General features: G+C 48.0%; 1 protein-coding gene and 1 pseudogene across 1 annotated transcript in view; one reads left to right on the top strand and one right to left on the bottom strand.

Annotated features, from left to right (window-relative positions):
• The window catches only part of LOC139273490 (zinc finger protein 850-like), a 298,805-nt pseudogene that overhangs the window by 116,735 nt on the left and 159,935 nt on the right, over nt 1–22,135 (bottom strand).
• Nucleotides 19,226–22,135, top strand: part of LOC139272873 (telomerase protein component 1-like) — a 70,871-nt gene continuing 67,961 nt past the window's right edge. Inside the window, exon 1 of the mRNA XM_070888979.1 lies at nt 19,226–19,270. The gene's annotated coding sequence lies outside the window, so the exon portion shown is untranslated. The remainder of the gene's footprint in view (nt 19,271–22,135) is intronic.

Raw genomic sequence — 22,135 nt, 5'->3', positions numbered from 1 at the left:
AAAAGCACATGGGATCTGAGGTTTTATAAATAGAGTACAAAAGGGCAGAGATCATGATAGTGTCAGGTTTTGGGGATCTTACACCTGGAAGGATGTCGAGACCATGGAGAGGGTGCAGAGAGATTCACTGAGATGATACCAGGGAAGAGAGGCTTTAGTTATCAGGGGAGATTGGAGAAACTGGGGCTCTTTTCATTAGAACAAAGGAGAATTGGAGATCTGAGGGAGGTGTTCGAAGTTTGATCAGGGAAATGAGGCAAAACTATTTCCACCAGTCGGTGAATCAGTAACTCGAGGGCATCAAATTCAAATCATCACCAAAAGGCTCAGATCCAGGGAGGAACTATCGAGTACACTGTACAACAATGTTCATAACACTCACTGTCCCTCCGCATCTGTGTCCGGGGAGAAACTGATGGGTTTCCCTTATCTTTGGGTTAAATGTTGTTCTCGAGGTGATGGATATCAGTGCCGGGGAAATGGGGTATTTGCCTGAAACACGGGTTAGATACAGAGTAAAGCTTCCCCTTTCTCACCCACCTTTCCCCCCACCTTTCCCCCCCTCTTTCCCCCGACACTACCTGCTCCTTTCCCCCGACTCCCCCGCTGCCCGCGGGTCCTCTTACATAGAAATATAGAAAATAGGTGCAGGAGTAGGCCATTCGGCCCTTTTGAGCCTGCACCACCGTTCAATATGATCATGGCTGATCATGCAACTTCAGTACCCCATTCCTGCTTTCTCTCCATACCCCTTGATCCCTTCAGTCGTAAAGGTCACATCTAATTCCCTTTTGAATATATCTAACGAACTGGCCTCAACAACTTTCTGTGGCAGAGAATTCCACGGGTTCATAATTCTGAGTGAAGAAGTTTCTCCTCATCTCGGTCCTAAATGGCTTACCCCTTATCCTTAGATTGTGACCCCTGGTTCTGTACTTCCCCAACATCAGGAACATTCTTCCTGCATCTAACCTGTCCAATGCCATCAGAATTTTATATGTTTCTATGAGATCCCCTCTCATTCTTCTAAATTCCAGTGAATATAAGCCTAGTCGATCCAGTCTTTCTTCATATGTCAGTCCTGCCATCCTGGGATTCTGTCTGGTGAATCTTTGCTGCACTCCCTCAATAGCAAGAATGTCCTTCCACAGATTAGGAGACCAAAACTGTACACAATATTCGAGGTGTGGCCTCACCAAGGCCCTGTACAACTGCAGTAAGACCTCCCTGCTCCTATACTTAATTCCTCTCGCTACGAAGACCAACTTGCCATTTGCCACCTTTACCGCCTGCTGTACCTGCATGCCAACTTTCAATGACTGGTGTACCATGACACCCAGGTCTCGTTGCATGTCCCCTTTTCCTAATCTGTCAACATTCAGATAATATTCTGCCTTCCTGTTTTTGTCACCAAAGTGGATATCCTCACATTTATCTACATTATACTGCATCTGCCATGTATTTGCCCACTCACCTAACCTGTCCAAGGCACCCTGCAGCCTCTTGGCATCCTCCTCACAACTCACACTGCCACCCAGCTTAGTGTCAATTGCAAACTTGGAGATAGTAATTTCAATTCCTTCGTCTAAATCATTGATGTATATTGTAATTAGCTGGTGTCCCAGCACTGAACCTTGCGGTACCCCACTAGTCACTGCCTGCCATTCTGAAAAGAACCCGTTTATTCCTACTCTTTGCTTCCTGTCTGCCAACCAGTTCTCTATCCATGTCAGTACATTACCCCCAACACCATGTGTTTTAATTTTGCACATTAATCTCTTGTGTGGAACCTTGTCAAAAGCCTTTTGAAAGTCCAAATACACCACATCCACTGGTTCTCCCTTGTCCACTCTACTAGTTACAGCCTCAAAAAATTCTAGAAAATTTGTCAAGCATGATTTCCCTTTCATAAATTCATGCTGACTTGGACCGATCCTGTCACTGCTTTCCAAATGCGCTGCTATTACATCTTTAATAATTGATTCCAACATTTTCCCCACTACCGATGTCAGGCTAACCGGTCTATAATTCCATGTTTTCTCTCTCCTTCCTTTTTTAAAAAGTGGGATTACATTAGCTACCCTCCAATCCATAGGAACTGATTCAGAGTCGATAGACTGTTGGAAAATGATCACCAATGCATCCACTATTTCTTGGTCTACGTCCTTAAGTGCTCTGGGCTGCAGACTATCAGGCCTTGGGGATTTATCAGCCTTCAATCCCATCAATTTTCCGAACACAATTTCCTGACTAATAAGGATTTCCTTCAGTTCCTCCTTCTCACTAGACCCTCGGTCACCTAGTATTTCCTGAAAGTTATTTGTGTCGTCTTTGGTGAAGATAGAACCAAAGTATTTGTTCAATTGGTCTGCCATTTCTTTGCTCTCCATTATAAATTCACCTGATTCTGACTGCAAGGGACCTACGTTTGTCTTCACTAATCTATTTCTCTTCACATATCTATGGAAGATTTTGCAGTCAATTTTTATGATCCCTGCAAGCTTACTCTCGTACTCTCTTTTCCCCCTCCTAATTAAACCCTTTGTCCTCCTCTGCTGAATTCTAAATTTCGCCCAGTCCTCAAGTTTCTTGGCCAATTCAGGCCAATTTATATGCCTCTTTCTTGGATTTAACACTATCTCTAATTTCCCTTGTAAGCCACGGTTGAGCCACCTTCCCCGTTTTATTTTTACGCCAGACAGGGATGTACAATTATTGAAGTTCATCCATGTGATCTTTAATTGTCTGCCATTGCCTATCCACCGTCAACCCTTTAAGTATCATTCGCCAGTCTATCCTAGCCAATTCACGTCTCATACCATCGAAGTTACCTTTCTTTAAGTTCAGGACCCTAGTCTCTGAATTAACTGTGTCACTCGCCATCTTAATGAAGAATTCTACCATATGGTCACTCTTCCCCAAGGGGCCTCACACGACCAGATTGCTAATGAATCCTCTCTCATTACACAACACCCAGTCTAGGATAGCCAGCTCTCTAATTGGTTCCTTGACGTATTAGTCTAGAAAACCATTCATTGTACACCAGGAAATCCTCCTCCAGCGTATTGCTACCAGTTTGGTTAGCCCAATCTTTAAGTAGATTAAAGCCACCCATGATAACTGCTGTACCTTTTATTGCATGCATCGCTAATTTCCTGTTTGATGCCATCTCCAACCTCACTATGACTGGTGATCTGTACACAACTCCCACTCGCGTTTTCTGCCCTTTGGTGTTCCGCAGCTCTACCCTTACAGATTCCACATCATCCAAGCTAATGTCCTTCCTTACTATTGCATTAATCTCCTCTTTAACCAGCAATGCCACCCCTCCTACTTTTCCTTTCTATCTATCCTTCCCTCTTTGGACCAGATGGATCGGAGGCTCCGTGCTGCCTGGGTCTCGGAGCTGCAGTGATGGCAATGTGGTGTTGCGAGGCTGCCCGGGTTTTGGCACGGTGGTATATAAATATATATGTATGTACTTCAATATATATTCTGGGCATCATGTGATATGACTCATTGAAGGGGAGGGACTTTAAGGTTTTTGGATATGTGATATGACTTACATTTAAGGGGGAAGGTACTTTAAGGATGGCTGGGAAGTTTTTAAACTGGTGACAAAGTACAGGTAGCAGCCTTGTTGAAGGGAGAGCTCACTGGACGGTCGGAAGTCCAATCATGTGGAGGCCAAGGTTGGTCGCCTTGGGTCAGCAGGAATCCAGGTTGTTTGAGTCTATTGTATAACCGTAATGCTGTAGTTATTGTACTATTGGTGTCTGAGTAATAAATTTGCATTTGGAGAATAAGCCTGAATCACGAGGAATCATTTAATTGAGTTTGAGATTTCCTTACAGGTATCCAATCGGCCGCCCTTTATACGCAGCACCTGAAATTCCCTTCCCTTACAATCAATGGAGCTGAAAAACAGGTGCTATGTATAATGGGCAACCGATCTGATACTTTGCGCCACCTCCCGAAATGAATCTCTAGACCTCTAATCTAAATGGGATAGAGGAGGAAAGGGATCCTGGAGCAGCAAATCACTAAAAGTAGCAATGCAGGTTAATAAGGCCATTGAAAAGCAAACCTAGAAAGGGTTTCTTTCTAGTCGGATAGAATTGAAAAGTCATGCTAAACTTTTATCGACCCTCGGTTAGACCAAACTGAGCACTGCGCGCAGTTCTGGTCGCCATATTATAGAAGGGATATAGAGGCACTGGGGAGGGTGCAAACAAGATTTGGAAGGATGATAAGTTTATACTTATCAGGAAAGGGTGAACAGACTGGGTCTCTTTTTTTTTTTCTCTTGAAAAGAGAAGGCTGAGGAGTGACCCAATTGAAGTCTTTCAAATTCCGAAAGGTTTTAATAGAGTTTTCGCTTGTAGGGAAGAAGCCATCAATATAAGTTAGTCAGCAAGAAATCAAATAGGGAATTCAGAAGAAACTTCTTTCCCCAAAGAGTGGTGAGAATGTGGAACTTGCTCCCACACGGAGTGTTTGAAGCGAATAGTATCGAATATATTTAAGGGGAGGCTAGATAAGCATGTGAGGGAGAAGGGAATCGAAGGTTATGCTGATAGTTAAATGAGGATGAATGGGAGGCTCGAGTGGAGCATTATCGCCACTGTCTATTTAGCCAAATGGCATGTTCCTGTGCTTTATATTCTCTATAATTCAATGTACAATGGGAATTTTCTCTCTCTATCTATCTTTATCTGTGCCTCTCTTATTTCCCTGCAATCATCATCATCATAGACAGTCCCGAAAATTCGAGGAAGACTTGCTTCCACCCTAAAAGTGAGTTCTTAGTTAACTGAACAGTCCAATATGGGAATTACAGTCTTTCACAGGTGGGACAGAGAATGGTTGAAGGAAAGGGTGGGTGGGACTGGTTTGCCGCACGCTTCTTCCGCTGCCTGTGCTTGGTTTCTGCATGCTCTCTGCGATGAGACTCGAGGTGCTCAGCGCCCTCCTGGATGCTCTTCCTCCACTTAGGGCGGTCTTTGGCCGGGGACTCCCAGGTGTTGGTGGGCATGTTGCACTTTATAAGGGAGGCTTTGTGGGTGTCCTTGAAACATTTCCTCTGCCCATCTTTGGCTCGCTTGCCATGTAGGAGTTCCAAGTAGAGTGCTGGGTTTGGGAATCTTGTGTCAGGCATGCGAACAATGTGGCCTGCCCAGCGGAGCTGGTCTAGTAGTGTCAATGCTTCGATGCTGGGGATATTGGCCTGATTGAGGACACTAATGTTGGTGCGTCTGTCCTCCCAGGGAATTTGCAGGATTTTGCGGAGACATCGTTGGTATTTCTCCAGCGATTTGAAGTGTCTACTGTATATGGTCCATGTCGCTAAGCCATACAGGAGGGCGGGTATCACTACTGCCCTGTCGACCATGAGCTTGGTGCCAGATTTGAGGGCCTGATCTTCGAACACTGTCTTCCTCAGGCGGCCGAAGGCTGCGCTGGCGCACTGGAGGTGGTGTTGAACCTCGTCGTTGATGTGTATGGAGAAAGAGTCAGACTGAACACTGTGAGCTCAGTCTTTTATTGCAGGTCTCCAGAGTGTCTCTGCAACCTGTGAAGCCGCCTTAAATACCTATGCTCCCAAGTGTAACTTTACAATGTGAGTCGATCTGGGGCTCTTCTTGCCCTGGTTGATCATCTCGGTGTGAAAGCTGGTGTTGTTGAATCATTTGTTGGGCCCTCGCTGGACTGCTGTGCAGCTGGCCTTGCTGGGCTGTCTGGTGTGCTGAGCTGCTGTGGATGATGGGTTCTGCTTCGTGGTCAACCGTGGTGCCGGTTGCCACTGGTGTGTGTGTTGGGGGATCAAAAAAAGTAGGGTCCAAGGTGGGTTGCTCAGGATAGTTCGTGAATCTGTTTGATTCGGTTCAAGTGTTTCCGGTGCACGAGTCCATTTGAAAGTTTGACCTGAAACACCCTGCTCCCCTCTTTGGCCACGACAGTGCCGGGAAGCCACTTGGGACCTTGTCCATAATTTAATACAAATACAGGATTATTGATTTCAATCTCGTGTGACACATTTGCGCTATCATGGTATGCACTTTGTTGAAGCTGCCTGCTCTCTCCCTGTTCATGTAGATCAGGGTGAACTAACGAGAGCCTTGTCTTGAGTGCTCTTTTCATGAGCAGTTCAACAAGTGGGATCCCAGTGAGTGTGGTCTCGTGCGGTAGTTAAGCAGGACTCTGGATAGGCGAGTCTACAGTGAGCCTTCAGTTACCCTCTTCAAGCCTTGCTTGATGGTTTGCACTGCTCTCTCTGCCTGACCATTGGACGCTGGTTTAAACGGGGCAGATGTGACATGTTTGATCCCGTTACGAGTCATAAATTCTTTGAACTCAGCACTGGTAAAACATGGCCTGTTGTCGCTCACCAGGACATCTGGTAGGCCGTGTGTGGCAAACATGGCCTGCAGGCTTTCAGTAGCGGCAGCAGATGTGCTAGCCGACATTATCTCACATTCAATCCACTTGGAGTACGCGTCTACAACCACAAGAAACATTTTACCCAGAACGGGCCTGCATAGTCGACGTGTACCCTAGACCACGGTTTGGAGGGCCAAGACCATAAACTTAGTGGCGCCTCCCTGGGTACATTGCTTAACTGCGAGCACGTATTACATCTGTGAATGCAGGACTCTAAGTCCGCATCAATTCCGGGCCACCACACATGGGATCTGGCTATCGCTTTCATCATTACAATGTCTGGGTGGGTACTGTGGAGGTCATTGATGGAGGTATCTCTGCCCTTCTTGGGGACGACTACTCGATTGCCCCACAGAAGGCAGTCTGCCTGTATAGACATTTCATCTTTGCGCCGCTGGAATGGCTTTATCTCTTCCTGCTTTTCCACTGGGACACTGGACCAGCTCCCGTGAAGCACACAGCTTTTGACTAGGGATAATAAGGGGTCCTGGCTTGTCCAGGTTTTGATCTGCTGGACAGTAACGGATGATTGCTCACTCTCAAATGTTTCCCTATCCATGGCTAGATCTACGTGGTGGGCAATGGCAGCCCACTGAGAACATCGGCGCAGTTTTCTGTGACTGGCCTGTGGCGGATGGCGTAGTTGTATGTGGACAACGTGAGCGCCAATCTCTGGATGCGGGCTGATGCGTTGGTATTTATCCCTTTACTCTTGGAGAACAGGGATATAAGTGGCTTATGTTCAGTTTCCAATTCGAATTTTAGCCCAAACAGGTATTGATGCATTTTCTTTACCCCATAGACACACGCTAACGCTTCTTTCTCAATCATGCTGTGGGCTCTCTCAGCCTTAGACAGACTCCTGGATGCATAAGCAACCGGTTGCAGCTTCCTGAAATCATTAGCTTGTTGCAATACACACCCGACGCCATATGACAATGCATCACATGCTAGTACCAAACACATACATGGATCATACAACACAAGCAATTTGTTTGAGCATAACAATTTTATTGCTTTTACAAAGGCATTTTCTTGGCTTTTGCCCCAAACCTATTCATCCCTTTTTTGTAGTAAGGCATTCAGTGGTTCTACCAGTGTGCTGAGACCTGGTAAGAGGTTACCAAAGTAGTTCAGGAGTCCCAGAAACTACCGCAGCTCTGTCATGTTCTGTGGCCTCGGTGTGTTTGTCTTCGCGTTGGTGGGCTTGATGCCATCCGCCGCAATCCTCCTTTGCAGCAACTTCACTTCAGGCGCCAGAAAACTCACTTCGAGTGTTTTAACCTGAGCCCCATGCAGTTGAGTCGACTAAGAACCTCCTCCAGGTTCTGCAGATGCTCGACTGTGTTCTGACCTGTGACCAAGATGTCGTCCTGGAAGACCACGGTGTGCGGGACCGACTTCAGTAAGCTTTCCATGTTTATCTGGAATATCGCCGCCGCCGATCGGATTCCAAACGGGCATCTGTTATAAACAAAAAGACCTTTGTGCGTGTTGATGCAGGTGAGGGCCTTCGATGATTCCTCTAGTTCCTGTGTCATGTAGGCTGAAGTCAGATCCAGCTTCATGAATGTCTTTCCTCCCGCCAGCGTTGCAAAGAGGTAATCGGCCTTTGGTAGTGGGTCTTGGTCCTGCAGGGAGAAATGATTGATCGTTACTTTGTAATCGCCACAGATTCTGATGGTGCCGTCTCCCTTGACGACTGGGACAATAGGACTGGCCAACTCGTGGAACTCGATCGGTGAAATGATGCCCTCTCTTTGCAGCCGATCTAGCTCGATCTCTTTCTCTCATCATGTATGGTACTGCTCTCACCTTGTGATGGATGGGTCATGCCCCCGGAATGAGGTGGATCTGCACTTTTGCTGCTCGGAATTTCCCGATGCCTGGTTCGAACAGCGAAGGAAATTTGTTTAAGACCTGGGCACACGAAGTGTCGTCAGCGGGCGATAGCGCTCTGACGTCATCCCAGTTCCGGGCCAGTTCCTGCCGAGCAGCGTGGGACCATCACCTGGTACCATCCAGAGTGGTAGCTTGTGCATCGCTCCATCGTAGGAGACCTTTACAGTACCACTGCCGATTACAGGAATCCGTTCTTCCATGTAAGTTCTTAGTTTCGTGCGAATTGGAGTTGAGACTGGCCTTGAGGCCTTGTTGCACCACAATCCTTAGTCTTTTTGCCCATGATGGACGGGTTCGCGCCCTTATCCAGCTCCATTGACACCGGGAGTCCATTTAGTTCAACATTCAGCATTATCGGGGGACAATTCGTGGTGAATGTGTGCACCCCCATGTATCTCTGCTTCCTCGATCTGAGGCTCTGCTTTGTCGTGATCCTCTGTGGATCTGTCCTCCTCTGCAACATGGTGGTTTGCAGGTTTAACAGGCTTAGCAGCTCACCTGCACACTTGTTGGAGGTGTCCCATTGTTCCACAGCCCTTGCAAATGTACTCTTTTTTTTAAATCAGCATGAATGGAAACGATGATCACCCCCACAGTGCCAACAAGGTATTAATGGCCTTGCATTCATCACTCTTGATGGTGGACTCGACATCTGCGGACGTGTAGCTGCAGGTATGTGTGACCTGCCATGAACGTTACGATTCAAAAACATCACTTTGTTCAAAGTACTAGTAGTAGGACTTGTGTGCTGAGAGATTTGCTTCGTATTGTCACTGGCGGCAATGAATGCCTGGGCTATCGCTATGGCCTTACTCAAGTTTGGGATCTCTACAGTCAAAAGTTTGCGAAGTATGGTTTCGTGGCCAATGCCAAGTATGAAAAAGTCTCTGAGCATGTGCTCCAAATGTCCTTCAAATTCGCAATGTCCTGCAAGGTGTCTTAGCTCGGCGACATAACTCGCTACTTCCTGGCTTTCAGAGCTTTTGTAGATGTAGAACCAGTACTTTGCCATCAGAACGCTTTCCTTCAGGTTCAAATGCTGTCAGACCAGTGTGCACAAATCATTATATGATTTCTCTCTGGGTTTCGCTGGAGTGAGCAGATTCTTCCTGAGGCCATACATTGGTGCCCCACAGACGGTGATGAGGATCGTCCTTCATTTGGCAGCGCTCTCTTCCCCCATCTAGCTCGTTGGCCACGAAGTATTGGTCGAGTCGCTCCACAAAAGTTTCCCAATCATCTCTCTCCAGGATGCCCACTGTTCTCTGCATCTTTTGGTTCACTATCTGTATCTTGTCGCCAGTTGTTGTGCATGGAGAAAGAGTCAGACTGAACACTGAGCTCAAAGTAAAGTGTGACCGTAGTCTTTTATTGCAGGTCTCCAGAGTGCCTTTCCAACCTGTGAAGCCTCCTTAAATATCTGTGCTCCCAAGGGATTATGGGATCCCTTGGGACTCTAGGGGATGAGCCCTCTGGTGGCTGTACAGAGTAAATGCATGGTTACATCTATCACAACTGATCTCTGCCCTTGCTGAGAATAGGCTCCTGAGGTATGGAAAGTGGTCCATGCTTGATGACTGGGGGGCAGTGCTGTTTGGCGGGGTCAGGTTGGTGGAGGATCTTTGTCTTATGGATGTTTAGTGTAAGGCCCATGCTTTCATACATCTCAGTAAAGATGCTGACTGTGACTTGGAGTTCAGCCTCTGTGCGCAGACGCAAGCGTTGTCCGTGTACTGTAGCTCGATGACAGAGGTTGGGGTGGTCTTGGACCTGGCCTGGAGACAACGAAGGTTGAACAGGTTCCACTGGTTCTGTAGTTTAGTTCCACTCTGGCGGGGAGCTTGTTGAGTGTGAGATGGAGCATTGCAGCGAGGAAGATCGAGAAGAGGGTTGGCGCGATGACGCAGCCCGACTTGACCCCGGTCCAGATGTGGATTGGGTCTGTGGTGGATCCTTTAGTCAGGATCACAGCTTGCATGTCGTCGTGGAGCAGGCGGAGAATGGCGATAAACTTTTGGGGGCATCCGAAACGGAGGAGGATGTTCCATGGTCCCTTGCGGTTAAGTGTCAAAGGCCTTTGTAAAGTCCAAGAAGGCCATGTACAAGGATTGGTGCTGTTCCGTGCATTCTCTTGCAGTTGTGGCGCCATAAAGATCAAGTCCGTTGTACCCCGTTGTGGACAGAATTCGCAATGTGACTCCAGGAGGAGCTCCTCAGCCACAGGGAGAAGACGGTCGAGGAGGATTCTAGCGATAACCTTCCCAATGGCAGATAACCGGGAGATTGCTCTGTAGTTGTCGCAGTCAGACTTGTCCCCTTTTTGTAAAGATGGTCACAATTACTGCATCTCAGATCTCTCGGCATGCTCTCCTCCTTCCAGATTAGAGCGATGAGGTCATGCATTCATGCCAATGGTGCCTCTCCGCCATAGCTGACTGGCCTTTTCGACCTCGTGCAGGGCTGGGGTTTTGCTGAAATGGTGGTGAGTAGCATACTGCGGGATGGAGTCGAGGACACTCGAGTCAAATGCAGAGTCTCGGTTAAGGAGATCTTCGAAGTTTTCCTTCCAGCGAGTTCTGACTGCCTCAGTGTCCTTGATGAGTGTTTCCCTGTTCTTGGCCAGCAGTGGGGTGGGGCCTTGGATGTTTGGGACATAAGTGGCCTTGACTGTGGTGAAGAATCCTCACACAACATGGTTATCAGCCAGCTGCTGAACCTCCCTGTGCTTTCTCCACTCACCACCTGTTCTTTAGCTCGCGGGTTTTTTTGTTGGACATCGGCCTTAAGCCGTCTGCAATGCTGCTTTGCTGCTTCCGAATTGAGTTGTTTTAGGTTCAGAAATGCCCTGTGCTTGCGATATATTACCTCTTGGATCTCCTGGTCATTCTCATCAAACCACTCCTGGTGTTTCCCAGTTGAGTGACCAAGCGTCTCTTCACAGGCACTGGTTATGGTGGCTTGGAGGGAAGACCAAGCACTGTGGGCATTCTGCATCTCGGGGTCATCAAGGGTCGCCAAGTGAGCAGTGAGGCGCTGGCTGTATAGGGCTCTCTTAGCTGAGTTTTTGAGTGCCCCGGCATTGGCTTTTTTGCAGCATTGCTTCTGCTGCCGTCGCAGCTTTGGGGCTATGTTCATGCCAATGATGAAATGTATTAGGCGGTGGTCTGTCCAACAGTTGTTAGCTCCTGTCATGGCGCAGGTGATGCACACATCTTTGCGATCCCTGGCTCAAACAATGACCGAGTCGAGCAGGTGCCAGTGCTTGGAGCGAGGGTGTTGTCACGATGCCTTGTACTTGTCCCTCTGGCGGAACAAGGTATTGGGGTGATGACAAGGTCGTGTTCTAGGCATTTTGTCAGAAGCAGGATAGAAACCTAGAAAGATAGAAAATAGGGGCAGGAGTAGGACATTCGGCCCTTCGAGCCTGCACAGCCATTCAATAAGATCATGGCAGATCATTCACCTCAGTACCCCTTTCCTGCTTTCTCTCCATACCCCTTGATCCCTTTAGCCGTAAGAGCCATATCTAACTCCCTCTTGAATATATCCAATGAACTGGCATCAACAACTCTCTGTGGTAGGGAATTCCACAGATTAACAACTCTGAGTGAAGAAGTTTCTCCTCATCTCAGTCCTAAATAGCCTACCCCTTATTCTAAGACTGTGTCCCCTGGTTCTGGACTTCCCCAACATCGGGAACATTCTAACCTGTCTAGTCCCGTCAGATTTTTATAAGTTTCGATGAGATCCCCTCTCATCCTTCTAAACTCCAGTGAATAAAGGTCCAGTCGATCCAGTCTCTCCTCATATGTCAGTCCAGCCATCCCGGAAATCAGACTGGTGAACCTTCGCTGCACTCCCTCAATAGCAAGAAAGTCCTTTCTCAGATTAGGAGACCAAAACTGAACACAATATTCCAGGTGAGACCTCACCAAGACTCTGTACAACTGCAGTAAGACTTCCCTGCTCCTATACTCAAAACCATTAGCTATGAAAGACAACATGCCATTTGCCGTCTTCACCGCCTGCTGTACCTGCATGCCAACTTTCAATGATTGATGTACCATGACACCCAGGTCTCGTTCCTAATTTGCCGCCATTCAGATGATATTCTGTCTTTGTGTTTTTGCCCCCAAAGTAGATAACCTCACATTTATCCACATTATACTGCATCTGCCATGCATTTGCCCACTCACCTACTCTGTCCAAGTCACCCTGCAGCCTTTTAGCATCCTCCTCACAGCTCTCACCGCCACCCAATTTCGTGTCATCTGCAAACTTGGAGATATTACACTCAATTTTCATTCATCCAAATCATTAATGTATATTGTAAAGAGCTGGGGTCCCAGCATTGAGCCCTGCAGCACCCTACTGGTCACTGCCTGCCATTCTGAAAAGAACCCGTTTATCCCGACTCTCTGCTTCCTGTCTGCCAACCAGTTCTCTATCCACTTCAGTCATTATCCCTGATATCATGTGCTTTAATTTTGCACACCAATCTCTTGTGTGGGACCTTGTCAAAAGCCTTTTGAAAGTCCAAATACACCACATCTACTGGTTCTCCCTTGTCCACTCTACTAGAATTTCTTGATATAACTAGAAGATTTGTTAAGCATGATTTCCCTTTCATAAATCCATGGTGACTTGGACCGATCCTGTCACTGCTTTCCAAATGCGCTGCTATTTCACCTTTAATAATTGCTTCCAACATTTTCCCCATTACTGATGTCAGTCTAACCGGTCTATAATTACCCATTTTCTCTCTCCTTTTTTAAAAAGTGGTATTACATTAGCTACCCTCCAGTCTATAGGAACTGATCCAGAGTCGATAGACTGTTTGCAAATGACCACCAATGCATCCACTATTTCTAGGGCCACTTCCTTAAGTACTCTGGGATGCATCCCATCAGGCCCTGGGGATTTATCTGCCTTCAATCCCATCAATTTCCCTAACACAATTTCCCACCTAATAAGGATATCCTTCAGTTCCTCCTTCACACTAGACCCTCGGTCCCCTAGTACGTCCGGAAGGTTATTTGTGTCTTCCTTCGTGAAGACAGAACCAAAGTATTTGTTCAATTGGTCTGCGATTTCTTTGTTCCCCAATATAAATTCACCTGAATCTGACTGCAAGGGACCTACGTTTGTCTTCACTAATCTTTTCCTCTTCACATATATCTATAGAAGCTTTTGCAGTCAGTTTTTATGTTCCCAGCAAGCTTTCTCTCATACTCTATTTTCCCCCCTCCTAATTAAACCCTTTGTCCTTCTCTGCTGAATTCTAAATTTCTCCCAGTCCTTGGGTTTGCTGCTTTTTCTGGCCAATTTCTATGTCTCTTCCTTGGATTTAACACTATCCTTAATTTCCCTTGTTAGCCACTGTTAAGCTACCTTCCCCATTTTATTTTTACTCCAGACAGGGATGTACAATTGTTGAAGTTCATCCATGTGATCTTTAAATGTTTGCCATTGCCTATCCACCATCAACCCTTTAAATACCATTTGCCAGTCTATTGTAGCCAATTCACGTCTCATACCATCGAAGTTACCTGTCCTTAAGTTCAGGACACTAGTCTCTGAATTAACTGTGTCACTCTCCATCTTAATGAAGAATTCTACCATATTATGGTCACTCTTCCCCAAGGGGCCTCGCACTACAAGATTGCCAATTAGTCCTTTCTCATTACACATCACCCGTTTAGGATGGCCAGCCCTCTAGTTGGTTCCTCGACATAGTGGTCCAGAAAACCATCCCTAATACACTCCAGGAAATCCTCCTCCACCGTATTGCTACCAGTTTGGTTAGCCCAATCTATATGTAGATTAAAGTCACCCTTGATGACTGCTGTACCTTTATTGCATGCATCCCTAATTTCTTGTTTGATGCTGTCCCCAACCTCACTACTACTGTTTGGTGGTCTGTACACAACTCCCACTAGCGTTTTCTGTCCTCTGGTATTCTGCAGCTCCACCCATACCGATTCCACATCATCCAAGCTAATGTCCTTCATTTACTATTGCATTAATTTCCTCTATAACCAGCAACGCTACCCCACCTCCTTTTCCTTTCTATCTATCCTTCCTGAATGTTGAATTCCCAGCCTTAGTCACCCTGGAGCCATGTCTCCGTGATGCCAATTATATCATATTCATTAATTGCTGCCTGTGCAGTTAATTCCTCCACCTTATTACGAATACTGCTCGCATTGAGGCACAGAACCTTCAGGCTTGTCTTTTTAACACGCTTTGCAACAAAATTCTAAAAGGGCAATGTGGCCCTTTTTGATTTTTGCCCTTCACTTTTACTCTTCTTTCTATCTTTTGCTTCTGCCCCCATTCTACTTCCCTCTGTCTCCTTGCATAGGTTCCCATCCCCCTGCCATATTCGTTTAACCCCTCCCCAACAGCACTAGCAAACACTTCCCCCCCCCCCCCCCAGGACATTTGGTTCCAGTCCTGCCCAGGTGCAGACCGTCTGGTTTGTACTGGTCCCACCTCCCCCAGAACTGGTTCTAATGTCCCAGGAATTTGAATCCCTCCCTTCTGCACCACTCCTCAAGCCACGTATTCATCTGAGCTATCCTGCGATTCCTACTCTGACTAGCACACAGCACTGGTAGCAATCCTGAGATTTCCACCTTTTTGAGGTCCTATTTTTAAATTTAACTCCTAGCTCCCTAAATTCAGCTTGTTAGACCTCATCCCATTTTTGACCTATATCGTTGGTACCTATATGCACCACAACAACTGGCTGTTCGCCCTCCCCCTTCAAAATGTCCTGCAACTGCTCCGAGACATCCTTGACCCTTGCACCCGGGAGGCAACATACCATCTTAGAGTCTCTACTGCGGCCACAGAAACTTGTATCTATTCTCCTTACAATCGAATCCCCTACCACTATAGCTCTCCCACTCTTTTTTTTTTTCCTGCCCTCCTGTGCAGCAGAGCCACCCACAGTGCCATGGACTTGGCTGCTGCTGCCCTGCCCTGATGAATCATCCCCCACCCCCACCCCCACCCCCGAACAATACCCAAAGTGGTGTATCAGTTTTGGAGGGGGATGACCGCAGGGGTCCTCTGCACTACCTTCGTTCCACTGCTCTTCCTGTTGGTCATTCGTTCACTATCTGTCTGTGTAACTTTTACCTGCCGTAAGACCAACTCACTAGGCGTGCTATTCACGACATCCTCAGCATCGCGCATGCTCCAGCATGAATCCACCCGCAGCTCCAGTGCCGCAATGTGGTCTGTCAGGTGCTGCAGTAGGATACACTTCCCGCACATGTAGTCGTCAGGGACACTGGAAGTGTCCGAGTTCCCACATAGCACAGGAGGAGCATGTCCAAGCTCTCCTGCCATGACTTAACCCTTAGATTAACTTAATTTGGCAACAACAATGATGAAGGTTGCCTACTGATGGGGAAAAGAAAAACTACTCGCCAATCACTTACCCCCTTGACTGTGACATCAGCTTTCGATTTCTTTCTACTTCTTTGTTTATCTTCTGCCCCTGCTGCAGCTGCACCGGCTAGCCGCCTCCGACTCCTGTGCCTTTTTATAGGCCTCTCTGACTCTGCCCGAACTCCCGCTGCTCAATCTCCCGCCTCTTCCGACTCCTGGGTCTTTTATAGGCCTTTCCGGGTACCACTGGAGTTGGCTTTCTCTACCGTCCCCCCGCCAACCGATTACGCCTCCCCAGAGGTCTGCGTCCTTACCGACTCTTGCGTTGAAGTCACCGAGGAGGTTCAGTTTGTCGGCCGTGGGGACGCAGGACAGGGATTGTTCGAGGCTGGAGTAAAAACCCTCTCTGACCACATCAGTTGCATCGAGTGTTGGGGCATATGCACTGATGACTGTGACACACTGGTTCCGGAATAGGGTGAGTCGAAGAATCATGAGGCGTTCATTAACCCCGCAGGGGGAGTCTTTGAGGCAGTCGACCAGCTCGTATTTGATGACGAAGCCGACTCCGTAGAGGCGGCGTTCTGCCTCTGGTTTCTCTTTCCAGAAGAAAGTGTAACCTCCACCTTCCTTGAGCTGGCCTTCTCCGGCCTGCCAGGTCTCGCTTAGGGCGGCGATGTCGAAATCAAAGTTTCTAAGTTCCCGGGCAACAATGGCGGTGCGGTGTTACGGCCTGTCTCTGTTGGAGTTGTCCAGGTCCCGAAATTCATATTGAAGGATAGAAGATGCGTGTGTGTGAGTTCTTTTAACGTGGGGTGGCCATTGCACACCAGCTACCACACGGGCTTAGCTGAGCAAGGTTTTGGTCCAGTGGCAAGGGGTCCGAGACGACTGGAGACCAGCCACTGCTGTATGAGCCTAATTGCCTATGGTGAGATGCGGGCCTTAAGCTCAGTGCTGGGCAACACCCTTTGGTAAGAAAACCGAGGCCTGGATGAGGGCAGGCATTGGGATGGTCAGCAGTCCATTTTGTGGAAAGAGGTGTCCGAGTGACCACAGCCATTGTGCACACCACGTGCTCGACAGAGACCATGCCGTTGAGTGGGGCCAGCGGCCGAGGGGAGGTCAGGACATCGCCGGAGGGCAGGCTCATGCGAGGTAGGCCCAAACCTGTATTTGAAGCTGGTCGGAGGCTCACCACCATTGAGATCTCCGGGGGTCGGTTGGAGCAGCTGAGTCGGCTGTGAGGAGTGAGAAGCGAGGGTCCAGCTGGAGGGACTTGGCAGCGGAGTGGTCGGCCTAGAAGGGAGGTTGGGGGACGGGCAGTGGGCTCTTGCAGCATGAGATTTTAGGGTTTTAGGGGTAGGTAGAGTACTTTGAGGTTCAGAGTTTGGGCCAGAAGGGGCTTAGACAGTGAGGGCGGTGGGGGTGAGGGAGAAAGAGGTGGAAGATGGCGTCAGATGAAGGTTTGTTCGGGGAGAGCTCCCTTGGGAGCTGCTATCCCATCCGCCATCTTGTGTGCATGTATCCCTGCAGTGCTGTATCACTGACACCAGATGGCGATGCTGGCTGCAACCAGTTGACAAACTGAAGTCAGATACTACCTTCGCCTGTCAATCACTCAGCCAACTGTGAACCACTCCCTCACCTGTCCAACACTCTGACACCTGTCAATCACTCACAATGTGTCGGCCGTGGCTCAGTCGGTAGCACTCTCTGCGAGTCACAATGTTGTGGGTTCAAGTCCCACTTGAGCACATAAATCTAGGCTGGCATTCCAGTGCAGTGCTGAGGGAGTGCTGCACTGCCTGAGGTGTTTTCTTTTGGATGAGATATTAAACCGAGGCCCCGTCTGCTCCCTCAGGTGGATGTAAAATATCCCCACGGCACTATTTTGAAGAGCAGGTGAGTTATCCCCTGGAGTTATCCTGACCAATATTAATCCCTCTATCAACATCACAAAAACACATTGGCCCTGAATCCCGGTTTCTCCCTCCCACGGGCGTTCGACTGGATTCTAGAAAAATGAAGCGCACTTACCTGAAGCTGCTGTGCCCATGCGAGTTCCCGGTCCTGAGGCCTCCACTGACTGCGCATCGCAGCACGTGCATGTCAGGACATACGGTGGGCTGGAGCTGCAGTCATTGGCTGCCCAGAGCCATATCGGGTAAAGTATGTTCTCATTCCATAAGTTGGAGCGCCCATTATTATGAATGAGAACCTCCCCCCTCCCCACAAACACACACATTAATTAAAAAAAAAAGAAAAAATACACTACATATTGAACATTAATTTAAATTAAAGTTATGTATGTATTAAAAAATATATTCTGATTTTTTTTTTTTAAATTCTGCTTTAAAATAAATTAATGTAGTGGGCAGGTTTTCTAAAAATAAAATGTGTTTATTTTAATTTTATTATGTTTTAAGTGTGTTTTAACGCCTGGAAAAGTAGGTTTTGCGCCTGCTTTTATCAGGCACAAGAGTTTTGAGGACATTCTCTGGGCAAGATACGGGTAAATACCGCAATCTTGCCCTTGCGAATGCCCTCACTGTGGAGATGCAGAGGATCTGTCAAGCTCCAGTTTGACAGATCAGAAAAGCGCATGCGCATTGTGCGCTGATAACCGGCTTTTGCGATGCCTTCCCGAATCCGTACGGACCCGGGGAGGACGGGATTTCTGGGCCATTATCTGGTCATTATCACGTTGCTGTCGGTGGGAGCTTGCTGTGCGCATGTTGGCTGTTACATTTCGCACATTACAACAGTGACTACACTCAAAGTACTTCATTAGTTGTAAAGTGCTTTGGGACATCCTGAGGTAGTGTAAGGCGCTATATAAATGCAAGTCTCTTTTTTTTTAAATCACACAACTGTCAATTATTCGTCTCCGCCTGTCAGTCGCTCCCTCCGCCTGTCCGTCACCCCCGGTTGCTATGACTCGCGATTGTTACGCAAGCTCCGCCCCGCCCCATAGGTCACCGAGACGTTGCGGAGGGCCGGTGGTGAGTGCGCGCTGTGCTGGGGCCCGCGGCGACAGTGACAGCAGGCGGAACCTCGCCTGTCTCTCGGGCAAGGGCCGGGGGCAGCATCCTGTCCCTTTAAATAGGAGGGGGGGCTTCCAGGTGAGGGGGAGTGTCCCGGGGGGAGGGGGTCTCGAGGGGAAATTTCTCCCCTCCCCGGGGGGAGGAGGTCTCGAGGGGCAATTTTCCCCCCTCCCGAGAGGAGGGGGTCTCAAGAGGCAATTTTCCCCCGGTGGGAGGGGGCTGAGCCCCAGGAGAGGGGAGGCCCCAGGGAATTAGATAAATACGTAAAGGGTTCACCCCTGCTGGGCTGTGGGTAAAAGTCAATGGAATGGAATTAATTGTTTACCTTGTTCAAAGAGTTGCGGTAGGAACGATGTACTGTTTCATTGTATGACTCTATCTGTGCCTTCAGCTATAGATTTCCCTGAAGTGCTGTTTTAGTGTCTGCAGATGGCGGATCCTGTACCTCGATCTGGCTGCAGTGAGTTGACAAACTAAAGGTAAGAACTGAGTCAGATACTCCCAAACTTGTCAATCGCTCCCAAGGTTGCGGAGGGTGGGGGATGAGGGTAGGATCCCTGTCTGGAGAGAGAAGTGGGACATCCCTACCGGGGGAGAGAGAGGGGACTACCCTAAAGGACATTAGTGAACCAGATGGGTTTTTAAAACAATCTGATAGCTTCGTAGTCACCATTACTGATACTGGCTTTTTATTCCAGATTTATTTAATTAACTGAATTTAAATTCCACGGCTCCCATGGTGGGATGTGAACTCAGGTCTCTGTATTACTAGCTCAGTAACATAACCACTATGCTACTGTTCCAGACAGTTTGCAACCTTTGTGTCCAATTTGACCCTGAAAGGAGCTTTTGACCATAATTAAAACCGCCTATTTCCAACTCCATAACATCGCTCGTCTGCTCCCTTGCCTCAGCTCATCGGCTGCTAAAGCCCTCATCCATGCCTTTGTTACCTTTTAGACTCGACTATTCTAAAGCACTACTGGCTGGCCTCCCACATTCTACCCTATGTAAACTTGAGGTCATCCAAAACACGGCTGCCTGAGTCCTAACTTGCACCAAGTCCCGCTCACCCATCCATCCATCATCATCATCATCATCATCGGCAGTCCCTCAAGAACACCAATACAAGAAATAGGAGCAGGAGTGGGCCATTTGACCCCTCAAGCCTGCTCTGCCATTCAATAAGATCATGGACTCAGGTCCACTTCCCTGCCTGCTTCCCATAGCCCTTTATTCCCTTATCACTCAAAAATCTGACTACCTCCGTCTTAAATATATTCAACGACCCAGCCTCCACAGCTCTCTGGGGCAGAGAATTCCACAGATTTACAACCCAGAGAAGAAATTCCTCCTCATCTCAGTTTTAAATGGGCGGCCCCTTATTCTAAGACTATCTTCCATGGTTTTAGTTTCCACTCTGAGTGGAAATATCCTCTCTGCATCCACCTTGTCCAGCCCTCTCATTATCTTATATGTTTCGATAAGATCACCTCTCATTCTTCTGAACTCCAATAAGTATAGGCCCAACCTACTCAACCTCTCTTCATAAGTCAACGTAGTCAATCTCCGGAATCAACCTAGTGAACCTTCTCTGAACTGCCTCCAATGCAAGTATATCCTTCCTTAAATACGGAGTCCAAAACTGCATGCAGTACTCCAGGTGTGGCCTCACTAATACCCTGTACAGTTGTAGCAGGATCAAAATCGAGGAAGACTTGTTTCCACACTAAAAGTGAGTTCTCAGGTGACCGTACAGTCCAATACAGGAATTACAGTCTCTGTCACAGGTGAGACAGACAGTGGTTGAAGGAAGAGGTGGTTGGGGAGTCTGGTTTGCCGCACGCTCCTTCCGCTGTCTGCGCTTGGTAAACTGCGCGACAACCACAAGAGAAATGCAGGGAACAGCACCAACCCTTCTACATGGCCTTCTTTGACCTCACCAAGGCCTTTGACGCTGTTAACCGTGAGGGAGTATGGAGCGTCCTCCTCCATTTCGGCTGCCCCCATAAGTTTGTCACCATCCTCCACCTGCTCCACGACGACATGCAAGCCTTGATCCTGACCAACGGATCCACCACCGACCCAATCAACGTCCGGACCGGGGTCAAGCAGGGCAGCATCATCGCGCCAACCCTCTTCTCGATCTTCCTCTCTATTTATCCATCACCCCTGTGCTTGGTGAACTACATTGGCTCCCGGTTAAGCAACGCCTCGATTTAAAAATTCTCATCCTTGTTTTTGTCTCTCTCCGTGACTTCGCCCCTCCCTATCTCTGTAATCTCCTCCAGCTCTGCAACCTTCCCCGCCATTCCCCCCCCCCCCCCCCCCGGTGATGTCTGCGCTCCTTTAATTCTGCCCTCTTCAGCATCCCTGATTATAATCACTCAACCATTGGTGGCCGTGCCTTCTGTAGCCTGGGCCCCAAGCTCTGGAATTCGCTCCCTAAACCTCTCCACGTCTCTACCTCCCTTTTGGTCACCTGCCCTAATTTCTCCTTGTGCGGCTCGGCGTCAATTTTTAAAATCTCATAATACTTCTGTGAAGCGCCTTGGAATGTTTCACTACATTAAAGGTGTCTATATAAATACAAGTTGTTCCCTGCAATACATGCAGGAAGACCTGATTTCCTTTGTCATAGTGGTTTGTTACATGCTTCATGGTCACCATTACCGACATTAGCTTTTTATTCCAGACTTGATTAATGGACGTGTTTATTTCTGCTGCCAAAATGGCTGCCATGCTCCACGCATTGTTTGATTAGTCCCCTTGGAGGGTAAGCCACACCCTGAAGTTTCACAGGAATGTATCACTAGAACCGCCCATCCCAAGATCTCACTGACTTTGCAAATTGTAACTCGATCCACTTTGACTTCCTGAAGCGACAGAGGACAGAGCACCCCAGAAAATAGCAAGGGCCAGCCAAAGTCCCATGCCCCAGTAAAAGTACATCCTTCCCAACCCCCCCAACCTCACCATAGATGGCGCATTGTGTACGGATTGTTAATGGGTTTATTGGGTATGAAGTGAATAGTGACAGTGGCGTGCCTTCTGGATATCATCCATTCCAACGATGTCCCGTGTAGGGGGCTGGAAGAACGGACGGCTGTATGTCAAAGAAAAGTGCAGTACAAATAGTTATTTTGTCATTTAATTAACTATATTGAAACTTCTCAGCTACCATGGTAGGATTTGAACTCGTGTCTCTAGATTATCAGACCAGGCCTCTGGATTTGTGGTCTAGTAAAATGACCGCTATGCTACAGCTCCCTGTAATACACACAGGAAGACCTTAGTCCCGCGAATCAGGAGGCTGCCCTCTGCCTGGACTCCAGATCTGCTCC

The sequence above is a fragment of the Pristiophorus japonicus genome, chromosome 9 (genome assembly GCF_044704955.1).
Source record: "Pristiophorus japonicus isolate sPriJap1 chromosome 9, sPriJap1.hap1, whole genome shotgun sequence".
In the NCBI taxonomy this organism is placed as follows: domain Eukaryota; kingdom Metazoa; phylum Chordata; class Chondrichthyes; family Pristiophoridae; genus Pristiophorus; species Pristiophorus japonicus.
This window is presented reverse-complemented; position numbering and strand designations above follow the sequence as displayed.